General features: G+C 40.0%; 1 protein-coding gene across 2 annotated transcripts in view; it reads right to left on the minus strand.

The window, feature by feature from the left end:
• Window positions 1-25004, minus strand: part of RHOBTB1 (Rho-related BTB domain containing 1) — a 55607-nt gene that overhangs the window by 27303 nt on the left and 3300 nt on the right. For both annotated transcript variants that reach the window (XM_014940576.1, XM_014940574.1), the window contains exon 2: window positions 23207-23304. The gene's annotated coding sequence lies outside the window, so the exon portion shown is untranslated. The remainder of the gene's footprint in view (window positions 1-23206; window positions 23305-25004) is intronic.

Here is a 25004-nt window from a genome sequence, read left to right on the forward strand (position 1 = left end):
CCTAATGGCCTCGTGATACCAACCTGCTATGTTGGCACAGAGGTTTTAGCTGATAAGGAAACAAAGCTATTAAGATACTGCCTTTATCCACTCATTTGAGTTGTAACTTGCATCCTGAAATGTTACTAGTCTTGAGGTAAAGGAATACAGAGACTTCCAGTTACTTGTCTGTGATCCAACTACAGCTGCGTGTTGGATGCAAACACCCATGAAGCTGATACTTGCAATGGCCCGCGGGCTCTGTACCATCTCCATGAGTCCAAATACAAGAAGAGAAATGAGAGCTAACTCCTCTTTCCTCCTCTGCATCTATCCTTTCCAAGAATACAGTCATGATATAAATAAAAGTAGAAAACTAATATATTTTTTCCACATTACAGAGAATGAGAAATATTCGTACACCATGGCCTCAAAGGCAGGGCCCTGAATGAGTAGCAAAAGCCCAAGAGGTTTCAGTATGTGATCTAAAAAGTTTCATTTCAAGTCTGAGAATAAACAGCAACCCCCTGACATAATATGTGGTATTAAATTACTTCATATTTTATTCATGCATGGACTAGACAACACAGATGGAATGTGGAAATGTTTACAAGGCTGGAAAACAAAATGAAGGAGAGTGGCTAGCCAGTGTGTCTGCTTGGTTTTAAACTACCAAGCAGAGAGATGCCAAACCAATTTTTCTTCCAACCCAATATTTCATTAAAATGTTACGTGGATTAGCTGAGGTTTTATACAACTATCTGACTTTAAAATTCTTCAAAAGTTCTTAAATGGTAGTTCTGCAAAAATGCACTTCAGTTAATACATATTTTGTACTTAAGTACAGAGTCTAGAACCTTAAAAAAATTTCCAAGAGGATAACAAAGTGAGTTCAAAATTATAGGAAAATCTAAATAAAAGTAACAAGAGAGATAAATGCAATTATTTGAGAATCCTAGAAAAGGAACACATGCAAATAAAATTTAAAACTTACAATTTTTTAAAATTTCTGATATACTTACTAACTTAATTAAAGCAAAGTTATTGCAGAACTCAGACACAGCATACCCAAATGTCCTCTTGTAGATCAATGGCAGTCTAATGAAGGTATTTTTAGCATGACTCAATACTGCACAGGACAGAGATTAAAATAAACTGGGAATAAAAACAAAACTAGAGCTCTGTGGCTATGTTAAGGAAAGTGTTCTTAAATCAATTCCAGTGTGTGTGTGTGTATATATATAGATATGTATTCAAAATGCAGATCATTTTACTATTCGCTAGTTTTCAGAAAGGGATTAAAACAGAAATAGCTCCTGAAGAGACTAACAGACAGAAGCCTGAACAGATAATTAGACACCTCAAATAAAAACAGATGCTAACAACAAATTACAGTATAAACAATTAGCAAAATGTGTGGATTGAATGCTTGCATATGTAGCCAGAAGCCTTCTGACTACTGGAATGATTAAAGCCAGGAATATGTACAAGATCTTAAAAATACAGTCACAGGTTTTTTTTTTTAAGGTAGTCTTTAGGTTAAGCTTGTACTAAACCTGTTATATAATCACGTTGATTAAAAATGCTAAACGTGTCCTTGCAAAACTTAAATATAATAAAATCTAGATTTGAGCTCTGTGAGCCTGGTAACACCTGCAAAGACCAACTGGGACTGAAACATATCCGGTTGGACAAGAGTAAATCAGTGTTAATTTAAAAAAAATATATTCCAAGACCAGCGAAAAACTTGCTAAAACCAATCTATAGCCTGCAATAGTTTAGTTTACCAGCAAAAGAAAATAGGGTAAAGAGGAAAGTTACTAGAAGTGTGACAAGTCTCAGAGAGGATACTGCCAAAAAAGCCCAAGACAGAAAGGCCATCAAATGAGGGTCAGCGAGAAACCTACTAGGAGAAAGATCTGATCAAATATGGCAGTTCCCAAAAGAAAGCAGTGAAAAATTCAGGTGCTTAATCCAGTTCTAAAGAAAGATGAGCAGACAGATGGAAATGAAAAAAGATACCCACAAGAATAACACAAGATCTCAAAAATCTCTTTAAGATGTTTCTGTTTTTACATTGTCACCTGTGATTATTCGCAGATGAAGACAGAGGCAGCTAAAAATCAGATGTGGGTAGACTCAAGATCTAAAATAAAGCCATATAATTAATTCACTTGATGAGCAGAAAAGAACTATTCCAAATAAAGCTGATTTATTTCCAAAGAACCATAAGGTTACTGTTCTGAACCATGGCTTGCAGATGGTTATGGTCACCGCTTTCTTTCTTTGTTGCTTCACCTCAAATTGCTGTAGGGTGCTTGGTTTTTTGTTTAGTTTTTCCTCAGTGCTGAATGAGTAGTTATTATTATCACTAAAAAACAGTTGTGGTTGCCATAGCATACAGATCTTTCTGGCTAGTCAGCCTCAGTAATGAAACACTGTCTTTCAAGAGAAATTTTCCAAAAGATATGTAGGTAAACCATATCACTTTATTATCTAGTCCACTGGTACACAGATTAAACACGATAGACACACAATCTGTCTCTCTATGTATGAAAGTGTATTTATATACAAAAGATAACCAGATCCTAACCATGAGTTTGTCTTGTTTTAAGAATGCAGTTTAATCTATTTAAAGCTATAATTGCATTTTTCTATAAGGAAAGAAAGTGGGTGAAGATACAAACCCAACAGTGAGTTCCCTGTGCAAGATCAGGAATCCACCCCTATGGATCTCACTGCCTATGCAGCTAACTGCCCATTCTGAAATTTCCAGATATTTTAAATCACCACTTAGCAAATACAAAACATAACCAAGACTTTTTTTTTTTTTTCATAGAGCAATAGCTAATTATCAACCCTTTACAACAAAACACCACAAATAAATCACTGAGTGTCTACATTAATCAGTGATTATAGAGTGATCCTGCAGGCATTTACTTCTTAGCTCAGTACTTAAACACATCCCATAAGACTGAGAGAGCACCTCTTAGCATGAAAACAAGCAAGCACGTTACTTAGCTCTTGCGTGAAGAGCAAACTGTTCAGCTGAAGGTTCAGAGTGACAGTACATAAGAACCTTGCATCCCTAGTAAAGTTTTTTAGTTATTCCACAGAAAAAGAATTACTAATTACAACCCACCTGAAGTAATCTGACCAAACATGCAAACCAGGAAATGCTTCAAACAAACAGGTTGCCAACCACAATTACAATGTCACAATTTTATTAAAGGAATCCAATGGAAAGAGACACCAAACTCTACCCCCACTTAATATGAACGGTGTGGGTGGGAATGCTTCGAAAAATTCAGTCCACCAGCAAGGTAGTAAGACTATCAACATTTATCCCTGAAAAACACACAGCTTTGAAACTCTGTGAAAGAGCATTTGTAGCTACTCCATATTTCAATCTATTCTGGAGATGTATTTTTGTGTATAGTTTTGGAATGACTCCTTCAGAGAGCCATTATGCAATAACATATCAAAAGGAGTATAAAAAAATTTACAAGACTCTATGCAATACTCTTACCTCCATCCCCAAGTTACAAAATTACTGCTTGCAACCATGGAAACTAGAAAAGGAGATGCAAAATGCTACGTTCTTCAGGCACTGAAGTCACTACCTTACACTGCAGGTTCCCAAGGCACCAGCACACTGGCAAGAACCAAAGAGAACATGAGCCAGAACAAGCACGTGAAACGTTCATTCTCAATATATAACCTGCCATGTGTTGTTTCAGAATCTAAATGGATTAACACATATATGCCAGGGGATAAATCAGGGGGGACTTACTGTTCGTTTGTGCAAGAGCACAGAATTCACAGACAGCTCTGACTTGGGGAAGGGTTTAGGGCCAAAAGGCTATTTCGTGGTTTGGCTCAATTTAATCAATGAACTTAGGGCCCCACCAAGTATATTTGTGAAATAAATCACAACATGGTATCAAGTAACAGATAAACTATACCAGCTGTTGAAAGACCATCACAAGATATTTTTCACAAGGTATAAATTAATACTATTCGATTAAATTGCAGGAGGGCCAACGGGGAGATTTCTTTAAAAAGAAAAACTATTCCATGTCAGCATTAAAGAAACAGCTTGTGAAAAAGGGTAATAAGACTCAAGGTGGGATCAGATCACTAGGTAACCAGAGGACAAAGATGGGCATGATGCATATCAGGCTGGATTCTCATCCAGGATAAATAAGCATTGCACTATTGCCATTATTTCAAGTTCTGGCAGTTTACATGGAAAGACTGAAAAGGAAGAGACTGACACAAGAGGAAGAAATTCAACATTAACGTTGGGATTTATCAAGTACTTGTCCTAACTGGCCCATCAACAGAAGACAACAACAGACACAGCCAATGAATTGGGAAAGGAGAAAAGCCCTTATATTCTAAAGTTAACCTGATCTCAAACATGAGATCCTTGGATCTATCATGGGTAGAAAGAGAAGGGTAGCTGACTGAAATTTTGCTTCACTGCATGAGGTTATAAATGAGATAACCCTGGCTGTTGCTGCCCACGAAAGGAGAGTGCAGGTCAGCAGGAACCCCTTTATCTTCCACAAGGGCAGAATCTGGTTCTACTCTTTTTCAGTTGTTCTGGCATAGTTGAGGTATTTCAGTTTAGTGACAGTATCAACAGATAAATAAATCCCACAGAACACTGATAAAATTTTATACAGCTGGAAAAGTGCTGAGGTTGTCATCAAGACAGATTGCACTTGGCTGGCCTGAACCAGCTTCTTTCATGACAGCTTTTAGCCAACAAGTATTAGATTTAATCCTGGATGTTACCCCTTAACTTTGTATTACCTGCTGGAAGAAAGATGTTCTTAGAAACTTTCATTCATCTGCCATAATTTCTGCTCTATCCCTCAAGTTTAAAAGAAGGGAGCAAAAAAGTTATCATGGTCACACACACAAATGAAAATAACAGCCCCTAAGGAAGAGGTAAAGTTGAAGACAGAACAGATGTCTCTATGCTCACCTAGAAAACTTCTCAGTCAAATTATTGCCACAATCTCTTCATAGAAACGGTATAGATGGAATAATAATTCAGGGCTAGTACTATGAGAAGCCTGTCAGTCCACTCTTTCTCAGAATGCTTGACTACAGATTTGTTTGTTTCTAAAGGCTAGTTATTAGGACCCTTTGTCAAACTTGACCTACCGCTGTGATGACGCAACACCTTTCAATCAGTAAGAATGAGCACTTCCTTAGATGACCAAAAATCAGAGGTACTAGCAAAATACAAATTCTTTCCCATATTACTATATAAAACAACCTACCCTGAAGCTCAATAGCTGAGCATGAGAACATTCAACCTTAGGTACAATTAGCTCAGCATTACACTTGAACCCTGTCAATTTTTTGACAAGTTCTGGAAGAGGTGAGGGGGAGAAATCAACAAGCTGATTACACTGAGCAGCTTACATATTATTTTGACCTGTGATATACCTTGCAATATCCTTTGTGATGAGATCATCTCTCTAGAAATTAATCCATACAGCAGGTGAAGGACATTTAACTGTTTCAGAACTTTGTGTGTGAGAATGTGGGATGGGTACTTTCTATATGGTAGGATACCCTGCAACACTGCTGTCCCTCCCCTTCAGGAATTCTTCAGAGTCTACCTTAAGAATTGGCCACAACTCAGAGCAGGCCCTTGCAGCTCCTTTTGTTTCTTGTTTCTTGTTTCTTCCTGTTCAGGAAGGAAGGATGGAAGGAAAACTAGGAAAACTAGGGAAAACGCGGGCCCTCTCCAGAAGGAAATGGGAGACTCGGTCAGCTGGGATACAGAGAAAGCTGAGGTACTCAATGACTTTTTTGCCTCAGCCTCAAGTTCCATGGGACATGATAAGATACATCCATGGGTCCTGAAGGAACTGGCAGATGAAGTTGCTAAGTCACTAGCCATCATATTTGAGGAGTCATAGCAGTTTGGTGAAGTTCCCGCTGACTGGGAAGGGGAAACATAACACCCATTTTCAAAAAACAAAAAACAAAACAAAACAAAAAAAAAGAAGACCTGTGGAACTGCAGGCCAGTCAGTCTCGTCTCTGTGCCTGGCAAGATCATGGAGCAGATCCTCCTGGAAACTACACTAAGGCACATGGAAAATAAGGAGGTTATCGGTGACAGCCAACACAGCTTCACTAAGGGCAAATTGTGCCTGATAAATTCGGTGGCCTTCTATGACAGGTCTAGAATGTTGATTGATAAAGGAAGAGCAACCAACATCACCTACCTGGACTTGTGCAAAGCATTGGACACTGTTCCATAAGACATTCTTGTCTCCAAATTGGGAAGGCTTGGATTTGATGGCTGGACAACTCAGAGCATAAGGAACTGGCTGGATGATGGCACTCAAAGAGTTGCAGTCGACAGCTCAATGTCCAAGTCGAGACCAGTGACGAGTGGTGTTCTTCAGGGGCCAGTCCTGGGACTGGCACCGTTTAACATCTTGGTCAGCGACAAGTGGACAGTGGGATTGAGTGCACCCTCACCAAGCTGTGTGGAGCAGTTGATATGCTGGAGGAAACAGATGCCATCCCTAGCTGGTATATCAATAATTTAAGGCTCACATTTTGGCTCTGCAGATGCATTTTGTTAGGATTCCAGATACATCTGGCTACAACTGACTGTTTTTGCATTCACCAGAGATGACCACAGCAGATACAGGAGACTAGGCAGTGACCAAGATCTGGCATTGCCGTGGGTCGTAATCTATCATATCATCACACTCTGAATTAACTGTGGCTGACATTAATGAAAGTGGCTGAGAACCAAAGCAACTGAAAAACGGACAATACACATTGTTGGTGATAACCATCACCAAACAGTGGTACTTCATAAAGCAGCCAGGCATAAAATGCCATTATGCACTGGGTCCTCAGGTTAGTTCTCCTTCTGTAACAAAACATTGCACTGCAGGAGCAGGTTATGGGTGCACCTCTACAAACATTTTAGTTCAGACCAAGAACACATTTTTGAAACAAATATCCCAGTCATGACCACTTATGATGCTTTGGTTCATATCAGGTGCAGTCACAGTGTGCACAAACTGAATTCCTTTCTGATGGATCTGGAGTGAAAGACATGCCACTCACCACTAACGAGTGTGTGCAGTTCACAGGACCAGACTAAAGGTAATCTGAAGCAACATCCTTTGCCCCTGAAATGTGCACAGTGTGACACTGAGTCCTCAGCACCAACTTCTTCATCTCCAGATCCCTTGCTACTGCATCACACAACCCACTAATGTAGATAGAGCAACAGATGCTCCAGCTCCTGGTTCGTTATTTAGATCAACATAACTGGGGCAAAGCTACAACTGAATCCTTAGTGACTGCAATGGTCAAGAGTATCTGGGATAACATATAAAATACTTGAGATTAAAGGGAGAAGGATCACTGGAAAAGCCTGATTCAAGACTACTAGTTTTAATGGTAATAAATTCCATGAAATCCCTGATGTTACTCTTAAGTAATTGAGAGCATCAGAAGCTTGTATAGCATGAAACTATTGATACTGTAGCACAGGTTATTACTGATTTTACCCATTTATAAAGACAGGTCTTGACATTGTATGCTCTGTTTGACAAGGACATTATTCTGAGCAGTGTTCCCAACAGGACAGAAGGAAAAATAAACAACAATAACCCCCAAACAAGGCATTCTCCCAGCTTTTGCACATTTCTGTGGGGAAAATATTTATCAACTTTTGCTAGAGCTACAAACAAAGAAAAATATTCCAGAGACACTGGTGACCTTCTAGCACAGAGAGCTGTTGAATTCACTTTCTGTGCTTGTTCCCCCTCCAAAATACAGAAATAGACTCTTGTTTCTTGAACTTTATGTGACATTTCTCATGCATTCTTCTCTTCATTAATCAGTGATGTTAGAAACATACTATTTGTGATTTTATTCACTCCCACATGTGATTGCTACAAGGAAACTACAGAAGGAGAGTGAGAACTCACAATGATAGCAGGTAAAAAAACCCCAAAGGCTTCAGGATGGCAGACTTCAGATAAATGCCACTTTCAGATCTTGAGTCAAGCTCTGTGTTTATGTTTCAAATGCAAATCAAGCCACATTAACTGAATTTTGCAGGAGGTGCATATATGTGTAGTTTACTTGTAAAGTGTAGTGCCACACAGAAGCTCACTTGCAAAGAAAAAAATATTGAAAACTAGAAATTGAAATAGAATTGAATAGAAAGAAAGAAATTGCCATCTTGTATCTTTCATGTCAGACAGAAAGGAGAGGAAAACAGAAAAGTAGAATAGTGTTGGACAGGAACCAAAGGAATTCCACACTTCTATTTCATGAACCTACCCCTAGAAACAGAGGGCCCAACTATCAGCACACGTGATGTACGTGTGTATGTGCTGTACCACATGAAAAGCAGGGTGCACCAAGTCTAGCTCTCACACCATGCCACCATTCGCTCCTTCAGCACAAGGCTTTGAGCTCTTTTATGGAAATCCAATCAATGATCCACAGGTACATTCACACCAGTCTGACTAGTCTTGCTGTGAGCTGCTCTGCCAGCCTGCTGCATGCAGCAAGGACTGCTCAGCCTTTCCTTTCCCCGCCTCCCAAGTACATTCTTCATCCCACAACATTTGCATACTTTCCTGGCAGGATAGATAGGAGCAAGGGAGAAATATGTCAAACACCTGTTGCTCCTTTGCTTCTCTTAATTCAGGGCTTCTCTGTCCTTTCATCTCCTTCAGCAAGGGGCAACATCTGGATGCAGGACTTAAGCATTTTTGCAGAGAACAAAATGCAAAGAATCAAACACTGGGATTTACTGGTCAAGTGATCAGCTCTTCCTCTCAGCCTAACGCTGTACAGTATTTGTATTTGGAGTTTTAAAAGGGCAGGAGTTTTAGAAAGCTCCCCAGAGCTAAAACTGATGTTTATTTCTTCTTGGATAAAAATACTTCTGTGCATCTGAGCCTGCCCCAGATCTTACGCTCCTTAAGTACTATGTCACTTAGATAAAGAACCCTAGTACAAATATTGAACTCACCAAGTGGTTTGTTTACCCTATTACTAATATATAAATACATCATATACATGAGACATAGAATCAGACATACAAAGCCAATGTGCATACAAATGAAGAGCACAACCTAATAGGACAGGACCTCAAAAATACTGAAAAGCAATTAAACAATTCTGTTTCCACTTACTGTGATTCCCAAACCCGAAATACAGCCTGTACATAAATACCTGCCATTCAGTTGCTACTTACACTGAGCAGTCATATGGCAACTCTTTAACGTAGTCCTAACAATGGTGTTTTTCTCCCCACATGCTTTATTTTTGCCTAGAAAGAACCGGTAGCTTAAGAACTCCCCTCGAGCACACTGAACGAACTAATTTCCACCTCAGCTTCTATTACAGTTCAAGCTGAACATTTGGCTTTGAGTCAGCTGTGTGTCCTGAAATAGTACACAAACTGAGGATGAACAAAGTCATTGAGAATATTCTGGCATCACTTCCTTGCTCTTGCTGTGACCATATGCAGAGCTTCAAGGGCTTTCTTGTGTTATTATTATTCTTTAAACAGGTGTATTGCTGCCTTCAGTAGTGCCTTGACCAATAGAAGGCAACCCAGGGCTCTCCGACTAGTCCACCTCAGTCTGTCCAGGGACTGATTTCTCTTTGCTCTAAGTGTTGGATGCCACAATACCCACTAAAGGTTTACTTCACAAATTAAAGTCTCCTACTGTTTGTCTATACAGACCCTTTCTATGGCCTCCTACCAGATCCTGACACAGACACTTAATAATCTCTGTGCTGCAAGACCCCACAGCAGCCTCCTGCTGTTGTCACAGCAACCCACAACAGACTCCACAGACACAGCAGGGGGAAAGAAGGCGGAAAAAGAGAGGGAGAAAAAGAAATCCTTCAGGTATTTAGTAAACGACGCTCAGAAGCACCAAGCGCCAGGAGGTTTCAGCTTCCCGGAGACATCGTACCCCTCTATTTTTTGCCTTGCACCTTGTGGCCTCGCTGGAAGAGGAAGCCAGACGGATCTGCTTCATCAAGGACTCGGCCCTCTCTGTCCTCCCCCTCTTTCTCCCGAGGAGGCAGGAGCGCACCTGCGGGAGGACAAGGCGCGCATTGCGCCGCCACCCGCGCCCTGCGGAGCCGCTGGCCGCCGGCCCGACCCGGCCCCGCACACGCAGCCGGCAGGTCAGAGCACGATCGCGCCCGGGCGACGCGGGACCTACCCGGGAGGGCGGGATGCCGCGGCAGCCGGGGTGCAGGCAGCGGGGCTGGCCCCCCGGCCCCGGCGGGTCGGGAAGTTGGGAGGGGAGTGCGGGGATGGCAGCCGTCGCCGCGTCCCCCTTCCCGCTGCTCCTCACAGCGGCGGGGCAGCGGCGGGAGCCAGCCCGACCCGGCACGGAGGCAGCATGCCGCCGGCGCCGCTCCCCGCCCGGCCCGGCCCGGCCCGCGGCGCTGACTCGGGCGGCGGCAGGGACGGCGGGAGCCGCGCGCGGTCTGACGTCTGCAGCCCCGCGGGCTATTTATAGCGCCACGATTGGATTTCATTCATGAAAACGGGGCCGCGCGTAAAGGGGCGGCGGCTGGAGCCGCGCCCGCCGCCTCCGCCCGGCCCGGCCCGCCTTACGGCACCGCGAGCGGGGGGCACTCGGCGGCTCACCCTCCTTCTCCGTCCGAGGAGCACACCGGGAGGGAGGGCTTTCGGCCACGGCCTCGCACGGGAAAAGGTCGGACGCGAAACTAGTCAAAAATGAATGAATGCACATAAACACATGTATTTATACACACTCTATAAATACTGTGCGTGTATAAACAACACAAAGGCCTCCCGGCCAATCCCCTAAACCGGGTGCACAATTTCTTAGCACACGTGCTGCTGTTATGATTTGAAATGACTTCTCTCCATTTTCATTAATATTTGAACCCTTCACGTAAACCAGACGTGCACAATTAAACACCCCACCCCTTCTCTTAAGCTTACAGTCTAGAATTGGAAATTTCTCACTAGTGAAAACATCTCAAAGCCCCTGGCTGTAACTGGGAAAAGTGTTCACGGTTCAGACCAGGCTCCCTGCTAAAACACTGCTCTCCAGCTCTTCTGTTTACCACTCCACATCTACAAAAGGTGCAACTAACCCTTTAGTGCAGTGAAGGGCATGGGCACAACCGTGATGGCTTAAGGGAACCTTTTTGACATGGTTGTAGTTGTGGGTGTTGGAAAGAAAATATTCTCTTAGAGCCACCTGAACTCACACATTGCAGTCTTGCAGCAATAATACAGTCATTTTTTTGAAAACATGTTGTAAAGTTGTTTTAAAAAGATCACTTCCAGTTACAGTCAATAGTACCAATAACAGGTTAACAGCATCCAACTGCATTTAGTCAATTACTTACATTTTTCAAATACCCAGAAGTCAAACTCCCATTAAACAGGTCAAGCTGCAACAATTTTCAATTGAGTACAGCTATGTCAGAAAAAATTACAGTTTCCAACTTCATGTCACAGGAGGCTATGAGGTGCAGAAGAACATGCATCGTATAAACATTTAGTGTTACTTCCCTAGCTTTGCAGAGAGTTGGGATGAACAAGACAAATGCATCAGAAACTAAAACAACTCTCACTGAGACATCTGCTTGCTCTCAAAGAAACACCAAACTGATAACGCAGGCATCAAAAAGTAAATAAATGTCAAATCCTATAATCTACAAATTTAAAGTGAATACTATAATGACCTTGCATTTCTTAAGGTTCAAGCTCTACATGAACTAGTTTTTCTTCATAAATGAAGGCTAAAAACTTTTATTCTATGCAAGAACAACAATCTCTGTGTATTCACTTGTTTCTAGCACACACAACTTTTGGAAAATAAGGCGGCCCATGTTCATTGACTTAATTCAGGGGGCTGAGCAAAGCAGGGGGATAAAAAAATGGCAGGGTGCTAAAAAAGGGCATTCTTTTACTGGACTGTTTCACTTCAGTAAATCTTAATTCATTACTGGTACTTTTGTTTTACAGTCTAAATGATCACTTTCTGAAGACAAATCACAGAGCTAAACCCCCATGTCTCTATTAACTCACCTAGACCATCACTGCTGCAGAGTGAATGTTATTGTCATAACAGGTAAGTCAGCATCATGTGGGAGAACACTGATATAAAGCAACCAGACTTGCTGTGGTACTGACTCAAGAAATATTGGACTGCAATAAAAAAATAAACCAAAACAAACCCCAGAACCCTTTAGATCTGCTTGCAAGCTTGTTTACAGAGCTTTTCTACAGGAATAAGGGAAGAGGGCAGGAAGAAGGGAGAAAGTGCTATTTTTAGTTCACAACAGTATATTTAGCAGAATACAGCAATGACAAAGGTTAGTCAGGTGGTTAAAATGGGAAAAAGAGAAGCAGGGCTTTGCTTTTGATAGGGATAAAGAAAAGCTCTCAAGTTTCTCCCTTTTTTTTCTGTTTCATCAAAGAGTACCCAGAGCCTGAAGGCTTCTGCAGCTGTGGAAACAGCTACATGCTACTACTATGCAGTTTCCATTTTGATGACCATTTACAGCAACTGTTACCATTCAGTGCTTTCCCACCACAAACATGTAACATCTTCTATAATTCAGATTGCAGCTTTTCCAGCAAAGTATAAAATAAAAGCCCAGGACAGCTAGAAGCTCTCTGTTCTCTGACACATAATCCTACTGAACCACGTTTACATTTTTCAAACATTTTCAACAAACAGTAGATTTCTGACCATAAACTTGAGTGACACACCTTGAGAAGTGGCTGGAATGCTTCTCTAATAAGGTACAGAGAAACCAGTTTCTAGGCTTTGTACAAGAAAGTACAGTAATAAACCACAAGTATTCCCACTGGCTTTGCATAAGCATCAAAAATACATGAGTGGTAAAGCTTTACTCAAGTAGATGTTTGAGTATTCCAAGTAGTCAGCTTGGATTTTTCTTTTTTTGGGGGTTGTTTTCAGAGAAGAATGACAGCTAGAGGGAAATGGAGAAGGAAGTAAGTTCCATCTCCGCAAGCAATCCCAAAGGACATGGCATTGGACCACAGCTAGCATTTGACTGGAGAGGCTGCTTTTGCCAAGTCCACACAGCTTTCCGAAACAAGATTATGGGCTGCCAAGTGTGTCCCATCATTGCATCTCCATTATGTGCTTTTAACACTATCACACAACTTAGAGAATAACTGGATAAATAAGAATAGAATAATAATTTTAACATGCATTCACACGCATGGAGAATTCTACTTAGAATTATTTCAGTTTTGCTAAATCACAAAATACATTTGGAAGTGCAAATGTAAAGGTATATTCCCATATGCTCCAACATCTTATTTGTTACTCTGGGGCTAAATTAACCTTTTGTTTTTGAGAATATATTTCTCAGATAATTAAAAAACATCAGGAGAGAACATCAGTTGTGCATAAATCATAACTGAATTTACAAATAACCTTTCTACTCCTGGATCTGGAGAGTTAGTTTAACTTCAGAGGCTGCTCCAACATGCAGTGTTAGCAGAACTCCTCTTAGGGAGCTTTCTAGCAGCTCAGAAATGCTGAAGCTCAGTGCCCTCAGGCCCTTCCATCCTCTGCCCTCCTGAAACAGCAGAGAAAGACTCAGGAGTAGATAGATTGAAAAAATACCAGTCAAGGATAACAGGAGGTGCAGGAATAGGTGACTACAAGCATTTACCCCAGCATCTTTGTCAAAACTCTTCTGGAAGAGGAGGAAAATGGAGTAGCCCGTGCTTCTTACCACCCCATCATAATCTAAGTTTGCTGTATCTGCAGAAGAATGATAGTCTAAGCATGGTAAGTCTGGGGTTTAATTTTTATAGTGTTTACCAGCCTTCTGAGAAAGCCTACATTCCAGGCCATGTGGAAGAAAGGGGTTCTTCCCTGTATTGGCGGTCTAGGTGGGGTTTATCACAGGAGCCTGCTTATTAAATAAATAAAAATCTAGTGATGTGGCCTTTTGCTCCCTCTGAGAAGCCACTCAAGCTTTTAATTCAGGACAACTGAGACCATTTCCCCTCTGTTTTAGGTAGTAACACCCAAGCACAAAGGCAGTTTTCTAGGACAAGTTACACACACTGACAACACCCACCATGGACCATAACAGGACTGGGCTTGAGTGTGCACTGAGAGAGGGTGGATCTGACATCGCAGAGGCAGCCTGGGGCAGCCCAAAACCAAAACTCAGTAACACAGGAGAAACTAGAGCTCCTCTCTCTCCCTGAATGCAGGGGCCCTTTGTATTAGAAGACTTTCAGAGCATGTTAAGATTAAAAAATTGTTAGTGGAAACAAGTTTAAATGTACAAAACAAAGTAAGTTAAAATATTCCGTATGGGCTCTGTGTTGTATTTGGCAATCTCACAGGGACAGAAGGTGCTCTCTACAGCCCATGAAACCAGCTTTCAACAATACAAAAGAACATGAATGAATGATGTACAACAAAAATAAGGAGACATGTGGTACTTCAGTTATGGACTTCACCATCCACCCATTGTATGTCATATATCTAGTCTGAGCCAACTGGCAGCATGTGAATTAAAATATCAGAATTACCCAGCTCCTGTCATTGAAGTCTACTTTTTTCCCCCACAATCAGACTCAGAGGACTTAATTATGTGGGTAGATCAAAATAATTTCTAACAACTTCTGTAATGAATTAGTATATATTCCATTACATTTTATCCATGAAAAAATCATATTAAGAATAAATCCCTGAAAAAGTACGTAAATGCATATTCTATACACATTGAAATAAAATTCAAGTAATTTCCTGTCAATACAATTTTTTCATTAATGGGTTTGCATTCAGAACTGTAATGTACCCTGCCAAACACTTATGCATTCATAATTAGCTTTCTTTTCAAAACTATTACATATTGTACGCAGCCCTTTTTTCTCTTCGGTGTAATAAGGACAGAGTTTAGCATTTGACGTAAAGTGCTTCTATTTAGTGATGTCAACATCTATTTTTAGCCAACTGTGCAAATTGATTAGGTCAGTTGCATCCCTTTTCATACTATCCCACACAATTGTCTCAATTCTCAGAGATGGAGACATGTAATGTATACAATGATATCTTCACTGTGTGCATTAGACACTTTAACAGACAACTATGCATTTATTTGTTAGGTTTTTTTTCAGTTATTCACTGAATGCTAAATATAGTGCAAGACCATCATCGCTTAAGAAGCCTGCAATGCACCAGATTTTATTAGAGCATTCTATGAATGATATATAGCACCAGTTGTTTGCCTTATGAATTGTATTTCCACATTCTTTTTCACAAGCAGAGGGATATAAAATGCTTAATATCTGCGTATATTTTAAACAGCTGGGTAAGCAAGAAAGGAACTATCTAGAGAAGGAAAATGCCAATACTTATAATTTGAAATAAAAACTAGATACCTACCACTTTTTCAGAGGGTTATATTTCAACAATGCTTTAGTTCTTAGTCTAATCACACGTAGGATGTTGGCTTTTGCCTTCCCCTGCTTCCATATTTAACCTGTTAATTATAAGACCCTGCTCTCCTCCGGTCACGTCAAGACAGAATTGCAATGTAGGTAGGAAGAGTCCTCCAGAGGTCACCTAGTCCAACCTTCTCAATCCAGAGCTAATTTCAAAGCTTGATCAGGTCACTTGCGGCATTATCCATATGAGTTTGAATACCAGCAGAGATCCACAGTCTCCAACCTGCCTGTTCCATTGCTTAGCCATTCACTATGAAAAGGTTTTTCTTTACATACGGTGAGAATTTGCCTTGCTGCTACTTGTGACTGCTGCCTCTTATCCTTTTGTTGTGCAACTGTGAGAAGAGTCCAGTTTCCCCTTCAACTCTTTGTTAGGTATCTGATATAGGAATTAGATGCTCTTTTAGCCTTCTCTTCTCCAGACCAGATAAACAGCTCCCTCAGTCTCTCTGTGTGCATCTTGCCTTTCAGTTCTCTAACCATATTAGTGGCCCTTCATTGCACTCTCTTCAGAATGTCAATCTCTCTTCAGTACTGTAACACCTGAAACAATACTGGACACAATATTTCAGATGCAGCCTCACAAGCGCTGAATAGAAGGGAATAGTCACTGCCACTGACCTCCTTGCTATGCCTGTCCCTACGCAGCCCAGTATGTGGTTAGCCTTTGTTGCTGGAAGGGCACTCTGCTGGCTCAGGTTTGTTTCAGCACGTTCACTTGAGCTGTTAGTGTCTCATGAAACCTTACAAAACTATTACTGCCTTCGCTACTGTACTTCTCTTTCTCGGGGCTGCACAGTCTGGTCTTAAAAGGGAGTGGATTCATTTGAATAGTCCCAGTTTGCAAAGTTAGGTGTACCAGGATACAATTAAGCAAAATAAAAATTTTGGCTTAATATCAGCAGCAAGAGAAACAGCTGAGAGGTTACATAAGAGTCTCCCAAGGGAAGAAGTGGCAGAGTTATGGCTCGCTGCATTCACAACCCAGAGAAGACAAGGCTTTATTAAGAATTTGTTATAAAGCATGGTTTTGTATTTTTCTGTTAATGGTACCAAGATTGCAACAGCTTGTATTTGCTATATTCTCTACTTCTAGATCTTCAGAACTACAACACGGGTAAGAAAGATTTAATCAGCTTGTAAAAACAGCTCCAAACAGAAGCTAAATAGAAAGAACTGACTAGCAGGAGGATTTCTTCTTGAATGTGTGTAATTTTGCAGTTTAGCAGGGGAATGAAACTGGACAAAATGTCATAAGACTTTTCCCCAACTTTCCACAGCATGTCTGCTTTATCAGCTCTTTCTAGTATTTAAGGAGTTCTCCATGGTACAGGAGATTCATCTTAAAATCTCCCTCTACAGCAATCTATTGAAATATTACATTTTATAACGCTCACTAACCAAAATTAAGAATGGTGCTATGCTTAACGCAGTTGCGAAAAGTTGACTAATATGAGAAGAATTATTCTTACTTCTTGACAATTCCATCCCTACCTACTGCCTCTCTTCACAGACTGCAACATACCAGAAATACATTTTTAGCCCAGAATAACTCTTTATTACCACTTTACAGGGCAACATTCACACATATATGAAATGCTAATCCAAGGAGCAAGCCTTGAAGAACTGATTTCATGTCTGTACTATGTTATCCATTTATCTCACCCGTAGCTGTTGGCATCTGCATAGCTCTTAAGAGTTTCTTAAAATATTTCTGCCATCTAGTCAGGTGTTAATGGAATGGAAAGAACTTCTTTGTGCAATGAAGTAGGTGTCATAGCAAACAGTCAAGTGGGGAAGATTTTCTGTCTGACTGATTTTCTGGCTGGCTGTCAGTCTCTGTCCCCCCTCTACGTAGATCAGCCAAAACGTACTTCTTTCCAAGTACTGAGCTTCAAAGAAACAGTGATATCTTGGAACCCTTTTATACTAGAAGAGGAGTTTTTCAATGGCAAACAGAGTCTTTGCTTCTCACTCTTGATCCAAGCGATTGAGCTTTAAAAGCCATATATAAATAGATCAGCTCTCATTCTTTAAAGCATTGTAAATGTTCTCCCTGCCTTTTGAGGCTTGTAAAAATCACCTAATGTATTAAAAGCCTAGTGGCTTTATATGCAGGAGGATAGAAAACGTAGAACAAATTTTAGAATCTGAAATATTGGTCAAAGATTGCATAAATTGCTACAGGAGCAATACATAAATAGAGATCTCTGCAACTACATGCTTTTACTACTTTGAGTTGCTTATACTGGTGCTATAGAGAGATCACGAGGACAAATCTTGAACACAGATCTCTAATTACAGGAACTGGAATGTATAGGGTAAGGGCAGAGAGGGGAAGAGAAACAAGGCGGCTTTTCTCCCCTTCTTCACAGTTGCCAAGGACTAGTACTGTTGGTCTCTGAATCACTGCTTATATACAAGAACAGCAGCCAATAGCCACGTTCTGATCTTTAGTGGGTGCTAAACCAACAGAGCAGGATTAAACTGTAGAATCAAGGGCAGCTTAATCTCACCATCATTAATCTTTGAGAAACAGCCTTGTTAACTACAATTTACCTGCACCTCTGTCCCATAGTTAGGGAGACATGAAAGTAAAGATCCCTATGGCTTAAGAGCTTGATATAATTCCACTAAAACTGATGGGGAAAAGCTCCAATTGACTCCTACAGGCTTCAATTCAAGTGATAATTCAAGAAGAAAAAGGTCCATAGAATTAGTTGCAACTTGCTTGTCTTTGAAAGATGAAGACATATAACAAAGTAGCTGAGAAAAGACAGCACTGAATGAAACACCTACTACTTTAATATTTTTTTCTACTAGGTTGTTCAAAAGAATGTACTGGTTTGGACCACAGTTTCCCCCCAAAAGATTACAGTACAATTCTGCATTTATTTTGAACAGTGAGATTCAGCACAGTTGCAACACGGTGACTTTAAGATCCAAATTCATAGTCACAAACTCCTGTTACTTCTCTACTTCTGAACCATACATTTTTTGAAAGAGAAAGCTTTGCCAGGAAGGTAAGACCTTGTGCCTTTTACAACCATTTACATCAGTTTAATGACATAATTTAGTTACACTAGCACAGATTCCTTTGCAAAGACTGCGTTTCTGCAACACAAACTTAATTCAGTAGGTTATACTGGATTATATCAACACAAGGTTTCTACTGTCCAAACACTGCTTATCTATTTTAGCAGTTTACTTCATTATGTCTAAGCAAATCCAGTTACTACTTTTTTGTTTCGTTTCCCCAATGAGTCAAGGGCTTAGATAGTACACAGAAAGAATATTACCAGGGTTGGTTCTGGTGGACATCTTTCTCCTCCTGAAACACTTTCTATGAATTCTAGCAAAACTGTGTAGCTGAAGGATGATGGTAATTGCAGAAATTGCAGAGCAATGCACACAAGTGACCCATACAAGTGAATGCACACAAGTGATTTCCAGTCTAAGAAGCAGAGAATGAAGGCAGTTTGCACGTTTCACTGCAGGCTGTTTGATGAGCCTTTCCCAAATTGTTTATTAGGAACAGTTACCACAAAGGATTCTGTTCTTTTTTTAATGATACCATTCAAAAGCCATCAACCATGAAAGCATATCTTTCTTGCACATATATGCAGTTTTTATAGAGAGTGTGAAATATATTACCTCCAGGAGCTGTCAAAATCATTGTTACAGGCTTGAAATACAGATTAGGCAAAAAAACAGAGAGCTTAAAGAATTAAAGCTACTCTGTATACCGTGTGATTTGCAAAGTATGGAGAAAAAGACATCACTTTCCAATTACACATATACAAACAGATAACCGCAGCATTTAAATATGTTAGGAGCAGAATTTACCTTAGTGAAATTAAAAACAAACTAGAACCACCAGCAGTGGTTTTGAACTTAATCAGGCATTTAGGGAGCTTTAACAAAATCAAAATAACAATTCCAGTGCCTTGAAATTTCTCATGCAGTCATTACTTGGAAGTCATATTGCTAAGGCATCACGAATTCTACTAACAGGTTGGTTGTTTTTTCTTTTTCAATAAAGTAGCAAGGCCTGTAGCTTTTTATTTTTAAAGAACCCCATACGTATTGGCAAAAGCACTGAAGCATTTTGTAGCATCATAGAAGCCTCAAGTGAGCTGAATGCCTCCCCCAACTCATCTCTAAAATATTTTTGCAAGAAAAAGTATGAATTATTTACAGAAGTAACTGCCTGCAAAATTTTGTCTAATTATATCTGTTACAGAAAATAAACATTTCTCCACCATTCAAATTTAAAATAGGTGGACAGCACTTATTTTTTACATTAAGCATCTAGCTGAAATATAGGAAAAATATTGTAAGAGAAATGTTGAGAGTTCCTTAATTATAGTATTACCAGTGGGAACCACTGCTGCAAACACACAGAGATGAAGATGAAAAGAACCAAATTAACCCATAGAGAAATTCCAATGGAGACAGTTGCAAAAAAAGCCTGACCCACAGATATTTGCCTTTGAAGAGTGGGAAGTATTTTTTGAAACGTTCCTCTTTATTTAGAGACCAATAATCCACATATAGGTCTAAACACATATAACAGTCGAAAACATGTATCTGAAATAGAGGAGCCAAATTTAAGGAGTTGTAGTGTTAAGCAATAGCCATAAATCAAGAAGTAAAACATGGCTAGTCATAAGGGCCACAAGATATATATCTGTCTCAGGACAATTATTGGAACTCCTTCCATTTAGGAGCCCATTTCACCAGTGACAAAGTAGTAAGAACAAGCAAGTATCTAAAGCTCAGGTACTGTTAGCACACTAAACATGGGTTTGGCTGCAAATCCCCATCTTGAGAATGCTAGGGCCCTGCTTCCAAAAGTGTGAATTCCAGGTAATTCCAATTGGCAAGAGGATGCTCTGAGGTGACAGCACTGCTTCTTTATCACAACTTGGATTTTTTGTGTTGCGTACTTTGTTGCTTAAACTCCCTGAATTAATGGACATTTCATAATTGCATAATTTCTTTCTTTGTTTTCCACATAATAAAGGATCATTGTTCAGAACCAATTCTGAATGATTCACACACCACCTATGCATTCTCATTCATCAAAAGCACATAAAATCCCATTATGAAATTAGAAACGTGCTTAGTACAGGATTTCAACAGTCTGTGATAGACAGTGCTAGAGAACATAAATTTAATTACAAGGATTAAAAGCAACAAACAGCAACACTGTCCCTTTCCCCAACACCACAACCACAGACACACAAATTTCCTGTATCTAGTCACAAGCAATCATAAGCTTGTGAAGAACTAGCACAAGCAGTTTTAAAATTTAAAGTTTGCTCTCCTACATTTAATTCTACTGAAGGTTATTATTTCACACACACCCCTCTCTTTGCTTTTACCTATCTGAATTGTCTGAATTACCTAAATTAAATTGTCGGACTCCGTGATGTAGTGGCTAACACACATGTACCCCTTTTATTTCACTGCCTGGGAAGAAAGCAATCTCTGAGAGAGCAGAAGCTTCTTTAACCAGAGAGCTAAATTTACTACTACTTGTCTTATAATGCCTCAAGTGACACAGAAGCCCATAAGCAAATAAGCTGTGACCAGGCTATTAAGGAGCAAATAATACCTCTACAAAGACGTGCCTTTCACAGATGTAGCATTTTCTGGCTCAAGAACACGACAACATGTAAGTTAACTTTTGTCCAGACCTGAAGATATGTTCTCTTCAAGAAGTGAGATGCAATCACAGAAGCAACCAGAAACTGATGTGGAAACAGCAAGTTCACAGAATATATTTTCTGAGAACATTATTCTGTAGCTTTATTACAGAAGCTACGTGTGTTACCCAGAAATTCATTTTGAGACAGAAAATCAGGCTGAGAAGTGAGACTTCACACTGGGAGCAAAGGTGAAGAGAGGTATTTGGGTTCTTAGGTATGCCATTTGCCTTAATAAGTACTTCGTGATGCTGAGATCACTCTTAGTGTATATTAAATAATTCAAAGCATCACAACTTGCATACGTGTAATATTATATACTGGCTTTCAGGAACTGCATTACCTCGAAAATGACTTCTATTTTTGTTCACAAAGTATATGTTTGTCTTTTATGATGTGCTAGAGGGGGCTCATTAAATTACTAATGTAACTATTAAATTACCAATTTTGAGGGATCAATTCAAAGCACATTAAGATAAGCATAAATCCAAAGTAAACCAAGTGTCTCTTCACTTCAATGACCCTCCTATCAGGCACTGAATGCTGAAATCTCTTGCTTCTGACAGCGTTAACCCTTTCTTTGCATGACCCTCCCTGCCAAAACACTGAAGTAGTTATTCCTAAGGCTCACAAAATGTTCTGTTTGGTAGTACATAATGATGGGGGGGAGCTCCTGGTTTGTGTTTACTTTGAGAGCCCCAGGGGAGAGATTGCTCCCTAAGCTTCCTGACAAGATGCTTATTTTTATTCCCATTGTCACTATGTTTTCCCATGAACAAATATTTATACTTCAGAGGAAGTGTTTCAGTAACATGTATCAGGCAGGATAAACAATGTGTTCACTTCCCTTCCCTTTATTATGAGAAAGCAATTTTGCTTACATGAGAAAGAAAATAAATAGATTCCCTGGAGATTGCTGGGAAGGGGCTCACTCTTGCAGGGAACCTGTCTTGAGAATATTGGCAGCGTGTCACTCTGTTAGATGACCTGTACAGGTTCCATTTGTAATTGCAAGAAATGAATACATCAGAGACCTCTTGTTTCCTTTGTTCAGAGAAACAGACCATTCTTGTACAATCCTGTTTTAATTAAGATATTTTCCCTTCTGACATTTTTTAGTCACATGTTATGTCCATATCTGCATTATTATAATGTACATTTAATATACATGGGAAGAGATATAACCACCATTTGCTAATGCTTCTGAACATGTAAGAGACTGGGAAGGGCAATAGGTGAAAATAACATTATTTCATTGACTACTCAAAAATTTGAGCAGGGGCTGGACTATATGACCTCCTGAGGTTCCTTACAACCTGAATTTTCCCGTGATCCTAAATTCGGGTGATGTATTTGGTTTTATGAACTCACACACTTACTGCATAAACCAATGAAGATCTGTGCATGGGACTTGGCAAAAGTATGATTAATATGCACCTGTCTTCAGGCTGGCAACAGCCCCACCTCTTCCCTAGGCTGCGCACAGCAGGAACAAAGAAAGCTGCCTCATTGCATAAAAGAGTACCTGCATATTTGTGGTACAAACTCTCTTCATTCCAGGATCTCACTCATTTCCTGCATCTGCAGTTAGTCTGTGTAACTATTCACTCTTGAAAATTAGACTTGGCAGCTTCCGTTTCTTTGATGCTTTGAAGAAAAGCTTGACATTGGGTCAAAAGCTACTACGTGCAGAAGCCGACCATTACCCTAACAGATCCTTTATACATTTGTTTTTATCTACTGGAATATCAGAACAAAGCTGACTAATCCTGTAAGTGGAAGGATTAAATCCAGGACTTTTCAGTTAACACTTCCAGTATAAGGTTCTCCAAGTAACAGATTCTATAAACTCTAAAATACCTAACCAAAAGCTACTGGACAGAACAGCAGTGGTGACAAGCAAGGCTAAGAGAAATGAATCAGTTTTCCTTCCCCCCTTTTTTTTTTTTTTCCTTTTTTTTAAATTTCTCTCTGGGAATACCTACCTCACATGAGAAAAAAACGTTCATATCCATTTTTAACGGCTTGATCAAAAGCAGAATTCCATTAAAGACATTTCCTGTCTTTTCTTATTGTGGTTCTCCTGAAGGAAAAAGGAGAAAAAAAGAGAAAAGAATAAAACTTACTAATTTCAACCTAATATTACAACACATGCAATACCAACGACATACCTTATGATCCATTTTATACTGTAAAACAGGCCTGTTTGGTCAACAAAACAGTCTTTCAAAGTTTCACACACGGAAATTGAATATCTGCATTCAAATACTAACCCTTCACTCCAATGCACTGAAAAAATAATGGGTTTATAGACAAGCTTTTGAGCATAACTGGAAATTGACATATCTCTGTCAAAGGAAAATTATTCAAGAACAAGCTTTATCTGGATTTATATTTAAAAAATAAAAAATAAAATCACCTTACATATCAGAACTAAATACTGCTGTACCACAGTTAACCAGCTCCTCGTAGACTCTGAAGAGGGTTTTTTTGCCCACCTTCAAGAAGGTGATAAGACTCCAAAATATGAGCTGACAGCCTGATGACATGTGAACTGAGACTTCTGTGCTACTTCTACCTTTTGTCCCAAATGAAATTATAGAAATACTTCATTGGGTTTGGTAAATGTCTGCATAACTGTGGCTTGGTTCCCATCCAGGAGCAAGGCTGAGGCTTTCCAAGCACCAGGTTGCTCCAGGTGGGAGCAACATTGATTTCACCTGGGATGCTGCCCTAAAAGCAATGCTCAACGAGACAAGTACCTGTCAGAGGTTTCATACTAGCTTGAAAAGCAGCCATGAAATGCAGGTTTTTCAGCTGAAGAGACAAACAGTCCGCTTAGCTTTTCTAGGCATTTCTCACTCCTTTTAGCAACATTTCAGAGTTGAATTTAGGACTAAATTTAGTTTCTCACAGAAATTCCCACCTTCTGTAGGTACACAGTGAGGGTGAACATACAAAATGAAGTAATACCTCATTCCACCTTTGTGAAATAGGCAAGCCACTGGAATTCACGCTGGAGCTAGAGGCATGACCTTTATATCCATCTAGAAGTACTTCCCGAGAAGCATCTTTGTTACTTATCCATAAGCATTTTAGAGGCAAAGATCATATCTGTCTTCCTTAACTGCCACACTTCATGCAGCTATGACTGTTGAATATCTTCTCACCATCTTTTCTATTGTCTTCACCCTGACTTTCTCCAAGGATGGCCCTTATAGCCTCCACATGTAGCTCCCTTTGTGAACCCTACAACTAACAGCCTTATTCCACCATGACACAAAACTCCAAATAATGAATTAAATAGTGGCATTAGGACACACAGGGGTCTCAAACTGTTTAAATACCTATTTATGTGATCCTGTGCCATTCACAACTGTTCATTTGTTTCCTCAGTACTGATGACAGATTAGAAGTTATTTGCAGCTTCTTTCAGAACATCTCTTATCAAAAAAAAAAAAAAAAAAAAAGTTTTGGTTTTTCTTTTTTAAAAAAAAAAAGGTCTCCACAAATCCTTCCTAGTGTTTTACTCAACAGGCGCATCGAGAGCAATAGCAGAAGCAGGAAAATACAAAACAAACCTTGGTGGAAGAACAACCTGTGTCTGTATGGAACAGGTCCATCTCCCCGTGACCCTGTGGTGCATCCATAGCACGTCCTATGGAGCTGTGAGCAGTGTTGACCTGGATTAACCCCCTCTGCAGGGGGGCAGGTAATGCCCAAATTGCCATTAAACCCACCCGAGCTGCTGTAACAGTGCATTTCTGAACCAAACGGGGCATT

The sequence above is a fragment of the Calidris pugnax genome, unplaced genomic scaffold, assembly GCF_001431845.1.
Source record: "Calidris pugnax isolate Ruff unplaced genomic scaffold, ASM143184v1 scaffold39, whole genome shotgun sequence".
Classification (NCBI taxonomy): domain Eukaryota; kingdom Metazoa; phylum Chordata; class Aves; order Charadriiformes; family Scolopacidae; genus Calidris; species Calidris pugnax.